Raw genomic sequence first — 20,184 nt, 5'->3', positions numbered from 1 at the left:
GAGGGACAAGGGAGGGAAAAGCTTGATGTGGGCTGGACTTCCTGGCATTGCTATTGTTGTATCTGTGCTGTGACACGATGAAGAACAAACCAGAGCATCCCAAGGCACCCAGGGGAGGGGATGAGGACAAGGAAAAAGAGAACACGTGGCATTCAGCTGGTTCACTGGCCCCAGATGCTGCAGCCAGTCTAAGAACTGCTGAACTCATCACAGCTTTAGCACGTGTGACACGTTGGGTTTCAGTGCCTCAGCATCTGGATGGGTGACACTAAAGTGCCAAACTGCACCTGCTGCTGCTGCTGTGGTCCTGGCCAGTGTCCCCAGCAGGACCAGTGCCACTAACCTGACACTCCTGCCAAGACCAGGGAGGGACCCCGTGCTCCTGGGGTGTACCAGGCCCTCCTTGCCTCCTGGGGTCAGTGGCTGGTGCCGTGTGGGATGTGGTGGGGCAGTGGCCAGTGTGACCCGGGTGTGGCTGGGATGCTGGCAGCGGTGCCAGTGCCAGGGCACTGCAGTGGGGCTGGCTCACAGGGCTCACTTGCACTCCCAGGACAGTGGTGAAGGTGTGCCAGGCCTCACTCCCTGCCCCTGATGTGGGCACTCCTGCTAGCTGCCCCTTCCATTCCTGACTCCTGGGGTGCTCTCCCTCCCCACCCCGGGCCAGGGCTGCTGCCCGGGCTCGCTGTCTGCCCGCACAGGGGTGACACTGGCACTGGAGCCGCGGGCGTTCGCATCCTCGACAGCCACACGCGAGCAATGTGCCTTTAAGACTAGCAGGAGAGCAATAGTATCTCCCTCCCTCCTGTTAATTGTAGCATGTTTTCAGCCATGCTTTCCAGTCACATTCGCAGGCTGTGAGCCGAGAGGGAGCAGCGCTGCCGCCCGCCAGCCCCGCCGGTGCCCGCAGGTGATGGGGCAGCGCCCGGCCCCGCTCAGCCCCGTGCCCGCAGCCGGAGCCCACCGTGCCTGAGCTTGGCTGGGCTGCCCACATCGCTCCCCTCGTGTCCCTCTCCTCCTCGGCCTCCAGCCGCAGGGTCAGACCCTCCGGGTCCCGCGGGAGCTCCGCGCCGGAGCCCGGGGATCTGCAGCGGGTGATGCAGCGGGGAGCTGCATGTGTGCAGACTGCCCGGGGATGCAGTGGGCTGCGGGGGGATCGCCCGGCGCCCTGAGCACAGAGTGACTGCAACTAGCACGAGGTTGGGACTACTCGTGGGAAGATGCCCTGCGTGTCTCCGGTCACTCCTCTCCGGCCTCACCGCAGAATATTTGGAGTTGCTGGCTTTCCTCTGCCGAGGGGGGACAAAGGCAGAGGCCTCCAGAGGGTTAAGAGCATCTGCTTTTACGCCAAGTGTTTGAGCAGGAAATAATCTGCAGAGATACATGTGCAGCAATTCAACTGCTGCTGCTCTCGCAGGCAGCCGCGGCTGCAGCTCGCCGTGTGAGAGGAGCCGTGCTGCTCACAGAAGATGCTTTCTTGGCGTGTCCGAAGCTCCAGGCATGGCAGCAGAGCCCCGGCTGTCTGAGCTGGGGTAAATGTCTCCATCCTAGAGGAATTATGTTGACCTGCTGGCTCTGTCGGCTCACGGAGGTAGGTGCTGCTGCCTGTGCAGTATGTCGTGATCTTTGCTGGGGGTGGGTGGGGGGGATGCAGCCCTCTCCTCACTCTGGAGGAATAAAATTTTTAATTTTTTTCCACGGGAACAGGGCTTAATTCGCAATCTGTAATGCCAGGCAGAAAAGCCGTGTGCGATTTCTTTGTGTGCGGCAGGGCAAAGGATGCCCGAGCGATGCCTTTTCTGACTGGCAATAAAGTTGTTGCACTTAATTGTAACAAACTACCCTCTGTCTCAGCCCAATGCACCTGGGAGCTTCCACTTCTTCCTGCTGCATGACCTTTGGAGGTTGGCTGCGGTACGCTGGGTGATGCTTCGGTTCAGAAACTGGGACACAGTGCACTCTACAGGTCCCTTCATCCTGCTCCTGCAGGCGTGGGGAGGACAGAGGGCACCCACACAGAGAGGGGAAATGCTGCTGGTGGTTTTTTTTGAGGAGAGAATTAGGCTAAGAGGAAGAAAAAAGGTGATCTTCTTCCCTGAGGAAGAGGGAATAGTGAGGTCCTTAAAGGTTGATCTTGGTGTTCGGAAGTGGAGAAGGAAATTGGTTTTAGAAGCAGCGGTGTAAGAGTCTGGGGTTTGTGTTTTGCTTTCCCAGCCCTGTGTTTTTATTTAGCTCTAACTACTTTACCAGGCAGAATCTTTGCTTGAGGATTTTTTTGCACCAGTACCTGGGAGAAAAAAAATCTGCCATTGCCATCAAATTTACTTAGGCTTGTTTTGAAAGTTGCCTTCTTGAGAAATCCCTAACAAAATCAACAGCAGCTAATACTGTTACCTTCTCACCATCAGGACATGCATTTTTGGTCTGTCTTGAGACCTCCAGTGGGAGCTTTACTCTGTGAAGATAAAGCTGAAAGGAAAGTTTCCAGTTTTCTGGACAAGCAGAGTGCTGGGCATTGGATACCTCTTTGATTTTGGTGGCCTGGTTGACCCACATTCATAGGTTTTCCTGCTGGCTGCTGAGTGCAGACCCTGCCAAGGAAAGCTGGCTGTGCACAGGAGGAAGGTGCTGCTGGATCTCACACCTGCATCACACCGAGAGTGGTTTGTGTTTGTTCCTGGCGTTGCAGAGCTATTGATACAGCACAGCCAACAGTGCCATTGCTGAGTAACACTTTCACAAGTGTTTCTGTGGCATCCTGGCAGAACAAATGTGTCATTCATGACTGCACTCTTCAGGAAAAAGAGCAGCACTGTCGTCTGCACTGTAAATCTCTTTTAGTCACTTTTGTTTTCTTTGCTCAGGTAGCAACACGTTCTTGACTGGAACTTGTTGCTACCTGAGCATTTTTGTCAGAGCAGTTGTAATTGCATCCTCTGATTCCCCAGAGCTGTTGTGCTGTGTTTGACTCAGCACTGACATCTCTCCCAGGGAAGTCTGGAGTAAAATCCCCCCACTTTGTGATTTTTTTGTTCCTGTAATTTGGGCCCAAATGCAGTCAAGAACATTTCCCTCTCTTTTTGCAAGAACACAATGCTTGTGTGTCCTCCTCTGGGATCCTGTAGAGAAGATCTCCTCTGCTCTGCAGGACCTCTGTGCTGGAGGTCTGGTGGATTTGTTGTTGTGCAAGAATTAAGAAGCCACAATCCCTGCCAGGGATGGAGGCTGTGCTGATGCCTGGGAAGCAGCTGCTCTATCTGTCCCGAGAAAGAGGATCCCTTCTTACCCACGTCCTAGGTGATATCCAGTGCTCCATAGCAACACTGATTTCTCCCAAAAAGAGGACAAAAATCTCCTGGCTTCACTTGGAGTGGTAAAAACACAAGTGTACAGACATTCAGTGGAGTCTCACCAGTGTAGAATTGGTGTAAGGTCATCTGAATGACTTCTTCCTAGAACAGCACTTGTAAAAGGTGTTGAGCATTAAGTAATGCCATTGCCTGTGCAGGAAACACTAGAAAAGAATATATATTAGTCATCCCATTTACTGCTGTTTGCACACAGAGTGGTGATTAGAACAGGCTGAATCAAAGCAAAATGGTTCTTAAACAAGATTTCAGAATTCAGAATTGGTTTGGGCACTTGCTGGCCAGCAACTATTTTGGTCATCTTTGTCTCTATTCCAGCAAGTGTCTTCTTCAAGAGGTCCTTCTACAAGGACAGCAAAATGTTGGGGAGTATTTCCATGTGTTGTGTTGTGCAGAAGTGCATGGGAATATCTTCCTTACAGCCTTACTTGTATCTGCTCAGGAAATCAAAGCAGTACATTTGAACCACTGATTATTTCTGAGCAGCCTTTCTGGCGAGCAACAAAGTTCTGCATTAAACTCTAACTATGTGGAAGTTGAGAGCCATTTCTTAGAGTTTAGAGTAGTAATTTTTAAAATTGCAATTTATTAAATGGGGACTGGCCAGCATTTTGAGATGGGTAAGAGGCAGGGCAAAGAAGTAACTATTTGCTAGGGAGTGATTCCCCTGGTTTCTGTAGGGATTTAAACAAAGGTCTTTGGGTACCTGCACTCTTTCAGCAACCATTGCATTTTTATGGTTTGTATCCTGCTTGTAAAGCAGCTACAGGTGAGTAAAGCCTGTGGTCCAGAAACTGTTGAGCTGGAGATAAAACTGCTCCTTTCAGAGAGTGCCTGGAGTGTCTTTGAGAGACTGTGCTGCCGAATTTGAAATCTATCTGGCTTTGTACATTTATAAAATGCATTCACAGTAGGTGGTGGCATCAGTCTCCTCTTAGTGAATGCAGATATTTATATTATGCAAAAGGTTTTCTCACTTTGCTGCATTCAGATGATGACTGGAGATACCATTCTCGTTAGATAAAATCTGAGTCTGACTTCAGAGGTGAATTCAAAGAGCAATTTCTATTTAATATATATAGCAACAAATAGGAACAAAGCTGCTTAAGGAGTACTTTAATGATGAATCATTATATTGCTCTCACCAGTCTGAAAGGCAATAAAAGTAAAAATGGAGTGTTCACATTTAGTAGCTTAGAAAATGTACAGAAAGGGACCTTATTGTAGAGAGAGAGTTTTACACCACATCAAAGAAATGTTTTGAAGTGCAAAATTACCACGTGACTCTCCACCCCAAAGATGAGGCAGCTGCTATCTATTGTTTATTGTTCCAGAAGGTCATTTTCTTTGGTTGTGACTAACCAAATTTAATAATTTATTGCTTTTTTAAAAAAACCCTGACTGATTCTCCCCACCCCCGGATCAGGACAGATGCTGTCATAATGCTTCTTCAATGCTATAATTTTTATTACCAATCCTAATTAAATGCTGTAACTTCTGAAAATCAGATTAATTTGAACCATCAGCCCAGTGTAAATGCTGCTATCATCAGAGATCATAAAATGTTCAAGGCACCATAATTCTACTACATAGCTGCAGTGGCAAGTGTCCAAGGATCTGGCTACCTTTGTTCAGCTGACAAGGACTGAAATGTGTGCACTTCTGAGCAGTGCAGCATGAATAGAAATGAAACCTTCCTCAGCTGTTGCATTGCACATTTTAGCCATAAGTCAACAAACATTAGAGAAATGGCATTTCCCCCCCACCCCATCACTATAACAATCCTTCCGTGCTATAAATATTGAATGAATTCTGTGGTTTCTGCACGATCCATAAAGGGGAAACCAGAGGTGGGAGGTTGTGGGACAGCAAAGCTGCACTTAATTGGTGAGACAGGACATGGTAGAGCTTAGCCCTGCTGCCAACCAAGATTTTTCCATCCTTGGGCCACGGTCCATGAATTCAAGTTGCACAGTAACTACTCCAGCTAATTTGCTCTACAGCCAGGACACATTCTGGTCAGCACTTTGGTCTTCTGGACAGCAGGACATGTTCTGCTAACTTGGTTCCTTTATGAACAATTTCTGTATTTTGAATTCTTTTTCTTTCCTCCACAGATATTAGGTAACAAGTAATAAATTCTGATTCCAACCCAAGCAGTGGCAAAGTTGGTCACCTTGCTCTGTGGCAGCTTTATTTGTTAGGTGTGATGATATGGAAGATCTCATTGGTCATTACAGATGTAATTACCTGGCTCTGACAGACAGAAGGGCATTAATCTGACACTGCAAGCACTTGTGATGGAGCTTCATGTTTAGATTTTCTTTGCAGCAGAGAAAAAAGCCCTCTGAGGGAACCATTACCCTTGTCACAGCAGGATGAGATGAACTGCACGCTGGAAATGCCCAGTTCTCTGCAGCCCCATGGATGGAGCCTGTGTGAGTGGCTCAGGGCTGACTGTGGGGTGGTAGCAGCAGCACTGGATGAGGTGAAGCTGTAGAATCACAGAATGACCAGGTTGGGAGAGACCTCCCACATCATCGAGCCCAACCCAGCCCTAACACCTCAACTAAACCATGAGTGCCACATCCAGCCTTTGTTTAAACACATCCAGGGATGGTGACTCCACCACCTCCCCGGGCAGACCATTCCAGTGCTTTATCACCCTTTCTGTAAAAAACTTTTCTCTTATATCCAGCCTATATTTCCTTTGGTGCAGCTTGAGGCTGTGTCCTCTCGTACTGTCAGTGCTGCCTGGAGAAAGAAACCAACCCCACCTGACACAGCCACGTTTCAGGGAGTTGTAAAGTGATAAGGTCACCCCTGAGTCTCCTTTTCTCCAGGATAAACACCCCCAGCTCCCTCAGCTTTTCCTCACAGGGTTTGTGCTCCAAGCCCCTCACCAGCCTTGCTGAAGCCCCCTGCAACAGCAGCTGCTCTCAGTCCACATTCAGCAAACCACAGCCCCACCTGGGCTGCTCCAGGCTCCTTTGAAGGGTTTGGGGGAGGATCTGACCCTGCAGGTTTAACTCTGCCCTGCTGAGTTGAACTATCAGACCCAGGGGCTGTGAAGTGTGTGCTGCTGTTTGCCCCTGAGCATCCCTCGGGCTGGGGCCATCGCGTTTCTGCTCACTGGGACCCAACACTGCTGCTGGATGCTCTCAAGCATCTCTTTGATGGGCACTGCTGGTCATGCTGCCCCCCTCCTGCTCAATGGCAATTTTATCTGCCAGACTTGTCTGTTCCAGGCTTCGTGGTGAAACCAAAGTGAGAAAAACTGTGTCAGTTTTTGCCTGATGTGGGTAATACCTGTTTGTGTCAGAGGGTGTTGTGGATCTTCTGCTCCTGCCCCCTTCCCAACACCTTGATTGGATGCAGGCAGTTACTGCTGCACAGAGAGGACCAGCAGAGTGAGATTTGTGCCAAAAAGAAATTGAGATTTACCCAGCAGGCTTGTTTCAGCCAAAATGTGGAATTTTGAGTGTGTTTTCATGCCAAGAGTTGCAGCATTTGACCACAATTTTTCTTTTTCGGCATATGTGACATTCAGGAAGTTCTGGGCAGATATATAGGATTCTAGAGCAGCTATTGCTTGCAAAGGAAAAAAATAATAAAATGCAGAAGCATATTAATTATCCACACTTTAATATATATATGGTGGTTTGCACACAGTTATTGTGGGCTGGAAGACTGTAATGTTAATATTTCTAATGGGAGATATTGTATGTCTACTGAAACTCTTACGGTTATGGATTAAATTTAATATACACTCCCTTTAAAACAGCCTGTGTTTTTATATTTTATGGCACCCAGTGCTATGCACTTGGCTTACAACAATAAAATAGCTGAACACTGGAATAAATGTACCAAACATCTCTCTTGTCTTGATAACTTACCTTTTAAACCTTAATCATCTCATTCTCTATTTTCTAAAACTGTGTGCAAATATAAAACCTCATGTAAACAAGCAGGTCTGAGCACTGTAGTGTGAATATGGCAAATATTCTCCAGCAGCCCTCAGTCCTGCAATGCACACATCATCCTTGGGATCATCCTGATGACACAGGCTAGAGAAAATTTCACCCAGCAACTTCTCCCTGCCTTTCAGGAGAGTTTTCAGGCTTATTTAAAGAGTGCAGATAACTGGGTCTCAAAGGTATCCTCAGGGTAGCTGTTTTGGTGAGTAATTATTTCTGGTGATTTATAAAATAATAAATCCAATCTGTTTATTTTCTTGTTCCGTAAGTTGAATCATCTTCATCCTTTGTCTGCTTAATTAAGGAGCCTGCTGGTAATGCAAATTATTTCCCATGATGTGGGCAAATCATTATTCAGCCTTCTTTTTGCTGGAGAGATCATATAATTTAAACCCTTTCCACACAATCTGTTTTTAGGCACTTAAATTCTGTGCATTTCTCTGTGTTTTTCAGGATCTTTTTGAGCTGTGGACATTAGAGGTGGCTTCTCTTGGACAGCAGAAGGCCAGATTTTATTAATAACTTCACTAGCACCATACACAGAGACAACATGACATTATAACCTTGCCTCTCTTCAAATATCTAAACGTGTCATCAGATCTTGTAGCTCCAACGTGGCCCTGGGACCTTGTGTTCCCTTTATCTGCTCTTACTCCCATATATATTTTTAATTCTCCAGCTTCCAACATCACAGTTCCCCTTCTGTAAGTGAAGAAGATTCTTCCCCACTGCATCCTTTGATCCTAGGCAAGCAGACTTGAATTTTTCTCTGTTTTTCTCTGTTCTCATAAGGCTGGGCACATGGAGGAGGCTGAGTTGTTTGACTGGGCTTCTCTGAGCAATATTTGGCAATATTTATCACTTAAGCCAGTTCTGAGTTGCACTGGGCTGTGAAAGTTGTCTCTGTAGGCCCAGTTAAAAGCACTTCCATTCACTGATGGCTCCTCATTAAAATTACATCTTGTCAATTATCAGTGATTTTCAAAGTGTGCTGTAGTAATTTCAGGTAATGATATTCTTACAGTCAGTGTGTGGTGTGTCACTGAGCTGTTTGCAAAAAACAAGTTTGCAGTGCTGGCACAGCTGATACTCCTCCCCTCCCCCTTTATTAAGTAGATTATAAAATTCAGGGTTATTCCAAAGGCTGATTGAGGCTCCCATCACGTGCAGGTACAGGAGGCCCTGCAGTCACAATTTCTGCTGCTCTCAGGTTCAGCTTCCCGGTGGCCACTGGGTGATGTTTTCCAGGAGAGACTGAACAGGTTGCTGTTGAGGTATTCATAAAAACCATGACAAAGATAAAGCAAATTACACAATTGTTTTTTGAGCACTCATGTTTCACCATACTTTTCACTGGTTCTGAGATTTCTGCTGGTTTAAAAGCTTAAATACTTTTTTTTTTTTGTTCCTCAGGAGTTCAGCCCTCTAGCAATTGCTCTGTGATGCTGCTTTGGGTCTCATGTCCAGGTGGCCACTTACAGTTGTTGAACTAATATTTGTGGCCCACCCAAAATGCTCCTGTCCAGCTCCTTGCCTCATCTGTGTCTTTTCCTTAGCTTGATCATCTTTTTCCATTGTTCTGCCCTGGAGGTACTTCCCTTCTAGCAGAAATACAGAATAAAATCTTTCCTTTTCCAATCACGGGGGTGTTGTTTTCTATTTCTTATCCCCTCAGTGCTCACCCTGGTATTTATTATTTATTTAGCACCCCTTGACCTCACCTCTGAGACTTTATGATTCTACCTTGATTACTTCCTCCTCTCTCTTTTTGCCACCTTCATTTTTTTCACAGTTTTTTTCTTGAGCAGGCCATTTGTTTCCTTGACACTAACAATTACTGACAGCCTGGTGTCCTGTCTCCAACAGTGGCAAATAGCAGATGCTTAGAGAATAATGTAAAAAGCAGGGTGAGAATATAATAATCCTAATATATCCTGGCAGCAGTGATCAACCTCACATCTGCCTGACTCTTGTGAGTGTTTAAGCACAGCCCAGTGGGGGGAATGCCAAACACCATGTGGGTGAGGAAAGGACAGTTTTACAAGATGGCAAATTTTCTTGTGTGGCTGCCTCTTTCCAAAAGTGCTGGCCTTTCCTGGGGCCACCGTGAGCCTGATTTTCTAAAGCCTGAGGGTTGCTAGCTTTCCCAAGGAAGTTTTTCAGTAGTTTCTCCTTTCCCAAGCAGCTTTGTGTAAATGACTTTTAAGACACCCTAAAAAAGCCCAGAGCATCTCAGTGCTTGTCTTTAAGCACTGAATGACCCAGGAGGGTTCTACTGGCAAACTGGCAATAGAAGCAGCTACAGGTTTTGAGAAACATCCCAAAGATGCCAACCATGCAACCCCTGTGCTGGCACTGAGATATGCAAGGCCATGGAAAGTTCTAGTTTAACTTCCTTACATGTTTAGAGGTAAACTGGAACTCTTTTCCCTATATAGAATAACTTGCTTGGGTGTGGAAATGCATTACAACACAAAATGCATTACAACACCCTTGGAACTTCTTTAGGGTTACATGTAAAGGACCAAAGGGAAGACAGGAGCACTTTGTTGACATGGCTGGTCTTCACTCTTTGACCTCAGCAGTAAAGGAAAAAGGTTCTTTTGCTCATGTAGGTGAGTCCATAAAACCCTACAGCTCAATTCTTGCCATGTGATTTAAGAATAAGCCTGGGCATCATTCCTCCTGTCTGTGTTCTCCCCTCTGCTGTGCCAAGTGAAGCCTGCAGTGGCTGCAGAGGATGTTCAGCACAGGGTGAGGCACACAGTGTGCCTTTCCCAGATGGAGGTTTCCAACTTTGTGCAAAGTTGTTCGTGCCAGGGCTCAGGAGTGCGCGCATATGCAAATGATCTCGTTAGGAATTCAGGGCAGAAAGGCACACAGCTCCTTTGCTGCCACGGGGAGCTGCATCCAGAGACTCAGGGTGGAAATATGCCTCCTGGTACATGTTTTAGTTCTGTATAAATCATCTGTAAGTACAGCTCACTCCATTCGTTTAGCTGGTGGCACTGTTATTTAGGGGTGACACGAAGCAGTCACAAAGTAATAAGGACTGCCTGAGAAGAAAATATGTTCTAAAGCTCTTAGGTGTAATGCTAATTTAAATAAAACATGGGCTCTGTGGGGGCTGAAGAATATTTCTCCTAGAAATCCTAATAATTAAGCCACGGATGCTTAAAAGTTGTGTTTTTTTACCAAAATGAAGATGCCATGATTATTTAAGAATGCTTAAGACTCCTTTTTAGGTTGAGTTGATTCATTCTGTTGTTAAAAGAATGTTTTATTGGCATCTTAGCAGTAGGGACACCTGTGCTCATCTAATGTGTGCAAATGCAGCCCAGCACCCCTAAACACGATGGAAAGCTCAGAGGAGGACTGCTCATCACACTGCCAAATCAGACCATGCTTCAAGTTAGGCTGATGAACAAGGGAGTGTTAAGCTGATATTACTTTAATGATTGTTAATGCAGAGAGGGTGCACAGAAAAAGAATGTGAGTCTTCGTAAAAGCTGAATAAAAAGAAATGTTGCAAAAAGAAACCTTCAGGTTCTACATGAAGGCAAATTATAAATATGCTCAAGGTAATAGACATTTTGCCTAGGAGGTGTTTATAGCCCCCACTCTTTATTTCTCTGGAGGTTATTCACTGTGGGGGACATTATGCTGTAAAATCCTTAGCTGAAGTGATAACCTTGTGTTATTTGCAAACAAAATTTGTTTAAATTGGAATTATTGCTGCTATCTCACAGTGCAGATGCTTTCTAGCTGTGGTGTAAAAATTAGAACAAAGTGTGACTTTCTCGAAGTACCCATTTATAAATATTAAAAGATGGTGTGCATTTTTTTTTAATGTTAGATGGTTGGAATTTGGGTTGGAGCGTGGTTATGACAAGAGGGGGTTGTGTGGAGTGTTGAGGAGCACTGGTGGTGCAGGGGGAGCTGCAGGCTGTGCCCTGGGTGGGGGATGGCACTGACCCCTCACCTGACAAAGGACACTGGTGCTGGCTGGGGGTGGCCAGGCAGGAGCTGGTGAGCCCCAGACTAAATGTCACCCTGGAATGGGTCACAGAGCGTGTCCTGGTCCTGCTGGCCACCCCATGGCTGGGACAGGCCAGATGCCATTGGCCTCCTGCCCACCTGGGCACATGTCTTAGATTGAAAAATGTAACCAAAAAAGTGTATTCTGTTTTCATCTGTTGAAGCGGGTTGGGAGATATTGTTCTTTATCTCTTGTAACTCTAGAGGGGGGAAGAGGGAGATGCCTTCTGTTAATGGGACACCTGATAACAGCAGATAAGGCAGGGCCTCCTTATCTCTTCCTCCACCCATCCTCCTGTGAATGGGCCATTGAAGGCTCTCACAGGACTGATAACATCACCTCATCCCATTGGGAGATGCTCCACCCAGCGGGAGGAGCCAAAGCCTTTCCATGGGATAAAACAGCAATCCCAAACACCAAGGGAGCCTGTTTGCACTGGATTCCTAGAGGATGACCGGACCCTTTCCTGAGGATCATCTCCACTCCACATCTGTCACTCTGGTAGGAATTACTTCAGGCTGCTTCCAACACCCTGAACAACAGGGTGTCAGGTTTGCATTCTGACTCTGTCAGTGGTCCTTTGTACTATTGCATTTATCTTATTTTATTTTTACCCTTTTTGTTGTTTGTTTCCTCTCTCTCTCTATTAAATTGTATTTCTGGCTTGGAATCTCACTGGTTTTACTTTCAAACCAGTACAGCACACCTGGCTCCTGTTCAGCTGCTGTTCACCAGCATCCCCAGGCCCTTCCCCACCAGCCCCTTTCCAGCCCCTCTGCCCCAGCCTGGAGCTGCAGGGGGTGTTGTGACCCAAGGGAGGGCCTGGCTGACCCTCACCCCACCCATGGACCCAGCCTGTGCAAACCCCTCTGCAGCACAGCACTCCCACCCAAACTGGTGTCACCTGGCTGAGGGTGCCCTTGGTGTCCCCCTTCAGTCCCCAGAGCTGAGCCCAGGGTGCTGCCAGCTGAACCAGCTGTGTGCAGCAGGTGAGAGGCAATTCTGCTCTTGTCCCAGGCAATGAAAAGGGGGCACAGATAAGCAGAATGAGGGAATTCCTGTTTTTTCATAAGTGGAATAATTTTGGGTTTATTTTCTAACCAGGTATTTCTAAACCTATCCAAACTTTAGGGTGTGGTTTCTACAATGGACTGCTTAACATTGCCCCTCTTCCTGAGGGTACAAAGTGTTTGACTCCCTAGGTTTTGTTGAATGTCCAAATACAAATCTCTACAGGTATTTTCACATTTTTAAAAATATCAATATTTTTAATATTGATATTTTTAAAATATCAGTATTTATCAAAATATTAGGAAAGCTCATATTTCACTAATGAATATAAAGTTCAGCACTGACATCTGAGTTGTGTAGTGCCTCTCAGAGCAGTGTGAAATGACTGCATTAATCTCACAGGGAAATTAATTAAATTATTTTAAAATTTAAAAAATTAATTAGATAACAATAAAAAAATAATTACTGCTTCCACAGTACTGACATTTTGTAGAGAAAAATAAAGGTGTCTCATGCTACGCAGCCAAGCTCATTATTCTGGTGGCAGGTCTTGGGGGTTCTCTGGATTTCCTTTAGGCCTGTTGGATGGCACATAGGCACAGATTTTACAGGTTTTGCTAAATGAACTTCCCTGACCAGTAAAACCAGTGAGGTCCATCACAAGCATCCCTTGGCTGCAGCACTGGCACACACAAATGGCACGATGGAAAACTGAGCTGGTGTCTGCGCCTGTTTCATGTTTCTGGATTTCTGTTTCCTGAGCTCCCCCTGCCAGGGATGAAACCCAAAGAAATGATGTCACCTGGCTGTAAGACAAGCAAATACTTCAATTTTTGTGGAATGCTTTCCAATGGATCTCTTTTTAAAACTTTACAAGCTTGGCTAATCATGAAGCTTTAGTGCTCTGTTTGTCATCTGACCATTAGCTGTGGTTGAGGGAAGAACTAACTCCAGACTCTAAATGAAATACTCTGAGCATATTTGTCATAAACAAGCAAAGAACCAATCCTCAATCTCTTCTTAGTCTCTAAGAAGTGTTGTTCTACAGCTGCATCAGTGTTTTCTTGTATATTCTATGTCCTGGCCTATTCCAGAGGATAATTTTGATCTGGAAATGACTAGCAGCCACATCACTGCCCCAAGCAATGATGAATTCACAACCCTTTATAGAGTCTGCAAGTGAGTTTGCCATGTAGTCTGACATTGATGCAGAACACTGCATCTCCCAGAGATGAGGAAAAAGCTCGCTGGAAACACTTTGTGAATAATAATTATAGAGCTATATTCACCTCTGATTTCTTTTTGAGGTTTCCGTGAGAAAAGTGGATACTGAGATAGAATTTTCTCTTTTGCTCTGTGTCGCTCAGGGACTTCTTTTTTGCTTCTGGCTGATTGAGGAAAAATGAGAAAATGCTGAAATTGAACACTAGACTTCCTAATAGTATGAAAAGCATCCTAAGGGGCTCGGATGTATGTCATAATGGCAGCAGTTTCTTTGATGATGGGTAGCTAAGAGGTCAAGCTTGAAAATCTTGATACAGTTTTCCAAGATAGTTCAGTTTTGTCAGGATGACAGATTTTTGATTGGAGACGAAACACAAGAAATGAGGAGTTTATTTTGTAAAGATGACAGGAACAGGTAGCTCTTTTTGTACAACAGACCCTGTTATCCTTTCCTTGTTTTGCACAAATGTGGATGCTGACTCCAGAAAAGATCAAGATCCAAGGACAAAATACTGCCTGGGGCAGCTGATGTCATCTTTTGTAATAGCTGTGCTGCACTGCTACATAAAAATGCATTGCAATGGCAGTGTTGGGGCACGAGTAGTGCTGGAAATGCATTCAGCTTTTAGTGTCTTCTAAGGCAAAATTACCTGTTTGTTAACAATTGCTGCGCTATCAGGAAAGATTTTGAGTGTACTCTGTGTTTACAGATTCAGTCATCTGTTTTTTGGTGTTTGGGGCAGTTATTGCTCAGGGTAGAGTTCTGCACAGGCAAAAGGTTTATTTTGGGGTGATTAGGTTCATTTCTGTGCAATCTCTGAGGCTTGACATAGAATATAACAACTCTAGATTAAACGTTTTCCCAAGTTAGTGACTTTTATGTGGCTGGTGATTGCAAGCAAACAGGGAAGGATATTAAAAAGAAGTTTTATGAGGATTTTGTGAATAAAAACTGCGTGGTATTTACACAGCAGCTACATCCTGTTAAATGCCTTTGAATATCATGTAACAACACCTCTCCAAATACCAATTACTGTCTCACTGTAACTGCAGTGGTTGAGGTGGGCTCTGAGTCTCAAACTGCTTGGAAGGTTCCTTAAACCAAGACACTGGGTCTTTCAAAATAAATATTTTACTGCTCAGGTTTACACCAAGTGATTATCAGCAGCACTGAATAAAAGTGTGAAATCCCAGAAGCTGTGTGCAGTACCATTCCCAGAGAGGTCCTGGCAGCTGTAAAAACTCTGCTGGCATTCAGCAAGGGGTGACATCCTCAGGAGCCACAGTCTCCTACGCATTATGTGAAGAGGAGGAAGGAAGGAGAGGTGCTGACCCTCAGTGCAGGAACCTCTCGAGCTGAATATCTGCCAGAGCTGAATGGAGGAAAACCTTCTTTGTCCCAAATTCACTGAAAATGTCCCTCAGAACAGGCCACAATGCCCTTCATTCAAAAGAAAGATGATAACTTTGTTTTCTGTCTTCTCATTGCACTCAGTGGAAAACACAAATGCTGCCAGAGTGCGAGTCGGTATCATGTTCTGAATGTGCAACAGTCTTTTTTTTTCTTCCCTGAGAGGCTTTACTTTATGATTTAATTATTGCATGACAAGGGTTTATTTGAAGAAGAAGAAGACAATTTAATTGGATTTTCTGTTTTACAGGCATCATCTAAAGAATTACTGGAAGGTGTTTCTCATAATGTTTACAAGTTTCCTTTTATAACACGTATTTACACGCATTTCATGGCTGACACAGATGTACATAGAGAAATAGTACATATTTATAGACTAAGTTTAAGGCAAAAAAGCAGGCCTAGCCTTTAGTAGAATATTTTCCTGCATAAGGACTCTGATTTTACATAGTGTGGATAATGGTGTCTTTGCTATCTGAGGAGTGTATGGTTATGACTCATGGTGTCATAAATACTATGGCTATTACAGTGAGCATCCAAGTGAAATTACACAAAATTATATATTTGCCAGGGTTCTTTTCTCTAACGGCCAAACTTCAAAATAGAAAGCTTTATTATTCATTTTGATGCGTCTGAACTACTGAATGTTCTTGCTGGCCCACTAGACAGTTTAATAGGGCTCCTGAACATCATCAATAATTCATGCCTCTCTTAAACAGGGATGTGGTACTTGTTGTTCAACTATAATCTGAGTGTATTAAATTGAGAGCTACTATAGGATGGTCAGGGACGTGCTCAGAGCTGGGCCTGGACCTTACAGATGTGCAAAGTTCTTGGGTTTGAACACCCTGTGTGTAGTGCTCCCAAAGAAGGAGCTCTCCTTGCCCTCCTCACAATTGTTGCTTTTCCTGAGAGGGAGGCAGTTGTTAGCCAAGGATGTAGAGAAGGCCCTTCAGGGCAGTTTGGGTGATGGAAATAGTGGAAATCACCCCCAGAATACAACTCTCAGTGCTGGCTGGACCAAGGAGGGGGAAAGGGGTGGTCCAGGAGGAGGGGTGGGGTGCAAGAAGGTTCAGGTGGCATTAGCAAAAGTGAAAGTTAAACTGGAACAGATTGTTCCAGTTCAAGACAGCACTGAAAACGCAGGGATTATTGTAAGGAATGCTAGTTGATATTTATGAAGAAACCTAATGGGATGGGATTTTTTTTTTTTTTTTGAAGTGTGTCTTTGACTTCTTTTTTTTTTTCTTATATGTCACACACACTGTGACATCCCTTGTTGTGCTCAACACCATATCCAGATAGGTTTTACAGTCAAAGAGGATGAGAAAGGCCAAGGGTGAGTACAAGGAAGGCTATCCCAGGGGCCTCTCATCTATCCATGCCTCAGGGAGCTCTGCTGGTAACATTGGCTGTCTCTGATCTCCTTTTGCCACTGCAGGACTGAGACATGACATGTTGAGGGATGGGCACCTTGGCACAGCTGAAAAATCACCCAGCTCTCTGCATAGCAACCCAGGCTTTTCCTGCAAGAACCATCCTTCTCCAGACTTGTCACACTTGAGCCACGCTCATGTCTCAGCAGGAGTTGAGTAAGAAGTTACAAAGAGCTCAGAAATTAAGGGTGCATTGTCTTGTGCAGGTATTTCTTAGAAGCTGTTGGCAGTGTTATTTTTGAGTAAGAATTTGTTGCACAAAGAGGAGAAACTTGTCAGACAAGTGCAAGAAAACAGTACATGTAACCATTCAAGTGAAAGTTTTACTGTAGGTGGAATGAGTCTAAAGTCAAGACCTTCTCCTTCTTCCCTTTTTGAACTTTTTTGTCCTTTATCAAGCTTCTAAGAAAAATCTCACTCTGACTTGTTGAGTTCTGTGTTGCTATGTGGACAAGGGTCAAATTGTGCCCCTCTTTGTTCATCCTCATTCAGAGGATTGTGAAGAACCCCAAGGCCATGCAGCTTTCAGGAGTGAAGCTCCAAACCCCAGGCAAACATGAGCTGTGCTGGTTTGAAAACAGCTTTTTTGCAGCTAACTAAGGGGCTGGTAGTGCAGCACAGGGCTGGGCTCTGCCAGTGTGGTGCCTGTGTTGAGCTGGGAGCAGAAGGAGCCTGTGCAGCTCTGTCCCAGCCTGACATTGCTCAAGGCTGGGGAGATGCAGTTTCCCTGCAGGCTGGCTCAGTGTGCTGATGCCTCATGCATAGGGTTGCTAGGAAAAATGGGCTAGAGCTCCCATTTTTCTATCCAGACTGCAATGAGGTTAATCCTAACAACGTCCAGCTCCTCCTGGAAATAGTTTTTAGATGGTGGGGGTGTTTGAAAAGAAAGATGATTGTTCTTCACTTGCTTTTGGCCGTAATGGAGGCATTTAGATCCCAACATTTCTCTCTTAAGTGCTGCCTTTCAGTGAACCTTTTCCTGTGTCTGGGTGAAGTGTTGGGGTCAAATGAACGTTCTGGCTCTGTGGTGGAATGGCAGATGATGGCAGTGGTGACAGTGATTATCAGTCATCCTGCACCTCTGCCTTGAAGTGATGGTTGTGGAAAAGGGCCAGCTGTCCCACACCAAGGGTTACTGTGCTTGCTCATCTGAGACCTGCAAACCCAATTTCTCCACAGGCTGCCAGCAGGGCACCTGGGATCTCAGCTCCTGTACCACACTGGGCGGGGGAAGTTGGAACCACCAGCCTTTGAACGTGCTTCTGTTGTAATTAGACACAAAAATAAAGATGCTTGACTCCAGCAGGTAGAAAACATCAGAAGGCTAAAGCTTTATTGCAATTCCTTTCTGTCTTTTTATAGCCTGCTCTGCTAAAAAGACATGCCATGGGTCCACAGGATGGACACATCTCTCTGTTGGTTAAGTAACACAAACAACACCTGGGAGAGAGGTTGTTGTGGGAAAGGAATATTGTTCCACCTAGAAATGTCATGGGAAGAAAAAATTGTTTACAAAAAGTGGCCTGAGCAAGGAGAAACTGCTGAAAACTCTCCCTTGGGAACGCCAGCAACCCTCAGGCTTCAGGAAATCGGGCCCACAGTGTTTCCAAGGTGTTTGATTCTGACCTGGCAGGGCTGGGTCTCGCTGATGGTGACTGAGCTCAGGGCACTGCTGCCTCCTTTGCCTTCTGCATGCCTGGAGCTGCTTTGTCTGCAGTGGCACAGGTTGTCCTGCTTCTGCCCAAACTGCTCATCACCAATATATATTGTTATTATGATTTGTTATTATGATATGTTATTATGATAGCTGTAGCTATCATAAAGTAGCTCTGAAACGTGACAGGACGAAACCATTTCATAAGGAATTATTCCTCTTTTCCTCTCTCCTTGCTGTGACAAGCACTGGAGTTCCTCCAGACTGTCAGTGGGCTTCAGCCTGGGACCCTCTTTCCAAATCTGTTTTCTGCTTTATTTCTTAGTGTCATGTTTTGTTTCCATGGAAACTCCCCAGCCTAACTCAAGTTGTGATGCTGTCAGGTGCATGAACAATGCTGTCACTAAAGGGCATCCTCAGCTCTGGATGTTTGCTCATCACATGTCCCACCAGACAGTCAGGACAGTGTCAGGAGAGGCTCTGTGGTCACCAAAACCTGCAGGCTTTGGGAGAGCTGGTGAAGCCAGCTGCTGCACCCCTGGAGAGGAGATTCCTTTGGCTGCTGGTCCTTAAAGCTGCTGTGCCCTCAGCAGTTCTATTCATGGGAAAGGAGGGATATTTTTTGCCATTTTTAAAAGAATTGGCTTGGGCTATGTGTAAAAAGCCAGCCTGCAAAATTCGTATTGAAAAGAGCAGATTTACAACAGCAGCAAAAGAGGTTAAACAGAAAATATCTTGTTTCTAGGAAAATCGGATTAACTACAAACTGTACCTCGGAGTCAAGGGCTGATTTCTGTCACTGAGCATGGAAGTGTGTGAGGCAATTTTTGTGTGCTGTGATGAATGAGAGTGGCTGATTAGCATCAATATTTCTCATTGGGTTTGCACCCTGGAATCTGCTCATGGCAACATCTTCCTTCTTTCAGCCCCATCCCTAGTGCTTTCATTGAAGAACATCAGCATGAGAAAAAAGCTTACTTTCATGGAGGCAAAAGTACTGTACCTAAAATAACAGTTTCCCCTTTCCCCTCTGAAATTTTACAGATGCTGTTATATAAATGGGAACCCCATTTTGTAAGTGCCACATTAGCAGGACAAAACACAGTGCACAAGAAAATTTGCAACCCTTTAAGGAAGAGCCATTAGACTGTGAGATAAAATGTGGCTCTGCATCTCTAAAAATAATATATTTGCATCTCTATAAGAACTTCAATTTTGGTAGCCAGGAATAGTCTAGGCATCTTCATTGTAATTATTAAGAATTACTAGCTTGCACAATTACTGCTTTGAGAGAGATGTGAATGTACATGGTATTTTAGAGGACAGGGAGAAGTGAAGAATTTATTGCTATTTAAAAAGCTGAAGTTTACTTGTTTGCTGGCAAATGGTATAGAATTCAAGAACTGTCAAGGTGGAGAAGGCTGTGGGTTCATCTTGTTTGGTGTCTCTGATGGATGCTAAGATGTTCAGAGGAAGGGGGAAACCTTGTCTTTGCAGAGGTGAGAGAATTTCTCCATCCAGTAAAAACCAGGACCTGGAAAAGGGAACAGAGCAGAGATGCAGAGCATTTTTTTTTTAAATGGCTGTTACTTTACATTTGAAAAAACCCTAAAAGAAAATCATCAATTTGAAAAAAGATCAGTGTCAGGAAGTTCTTTCACATAAATCTGCAGCTACTCTGGTTTAGGAACACAACATTTTGGTGCTCAGAAACTCATTTTTACATTGTCAGTCACACAGCCACAGCCTGAGGAGTGCCACAGAGCCCCCTGAACTCAAGGAGAGGGTCTCATCGTTCATGGTATCTTGTATTATGTCCAAAAAGCAGAATTGGGTTTCCAAGGCCTGCAGCCTGCAAGGTGGGAGCAGCAGGAATCTCTGCGGGGTGCAGTGGGGTGATCAGGGCACGGATTTGCTGATTTTCTGCTTCTGTGATGCAAGAACAGCAATCCTTTCTGGAACTATTGAAAATGCCCACAGCTCTGCGTCTTAGAACGGGTCTCACACAGCAAGTAAAACTGTTTTCCATTTTCAATTCTGTAAAATATTCTGTAAAAATATTTCTGT

At 45.1% G+C, this 20,184-nt stretch overlaps 1 protein-coding gene across 2 annotated transcripts in view; it reads left to right on the top strand.

Moving 5' to 3' along the window:
- The first annotated feature begins 452 nt into the window (after positions 1 to 452).
- Positions 453 to 20,184, top strand: part of HTR2C (5-hydroxytryptamine receptor 2C) — a 205,872-nt gene continuing 186,140 nt past the window's right edge. For both annotated transcript variants that reach the window (XM_063416825.1, XM_063416822.1), the window contains exon 1: positions 453 to 1,588. The gene's annotated coding sequence lies outside the window, so the exon portion shown is untranslated. The remainder of the gene's footprint in view (positions 1,589 to 20,184) is intronic.

Source organism: Prinia subflava, chromosome 20 (genome assembly GCF_021018805.1).
Source record: "Prinia subflava isolate CZ2003 ecotype Zambia chromosome 20, Cam_Psub_1.2, whole genome shotgun sequence".
NCBI classification, from domain to species: Eukaryota; Metazoa; Chordata; class Aves; order Passeriformes; family Cisticolidae; genus Prinia; species Prinia subflava.
Note: the sequence above shows the minus strand (reverse complement) of the source record. Positions and strands in the feature narration are given on the sequence as shown.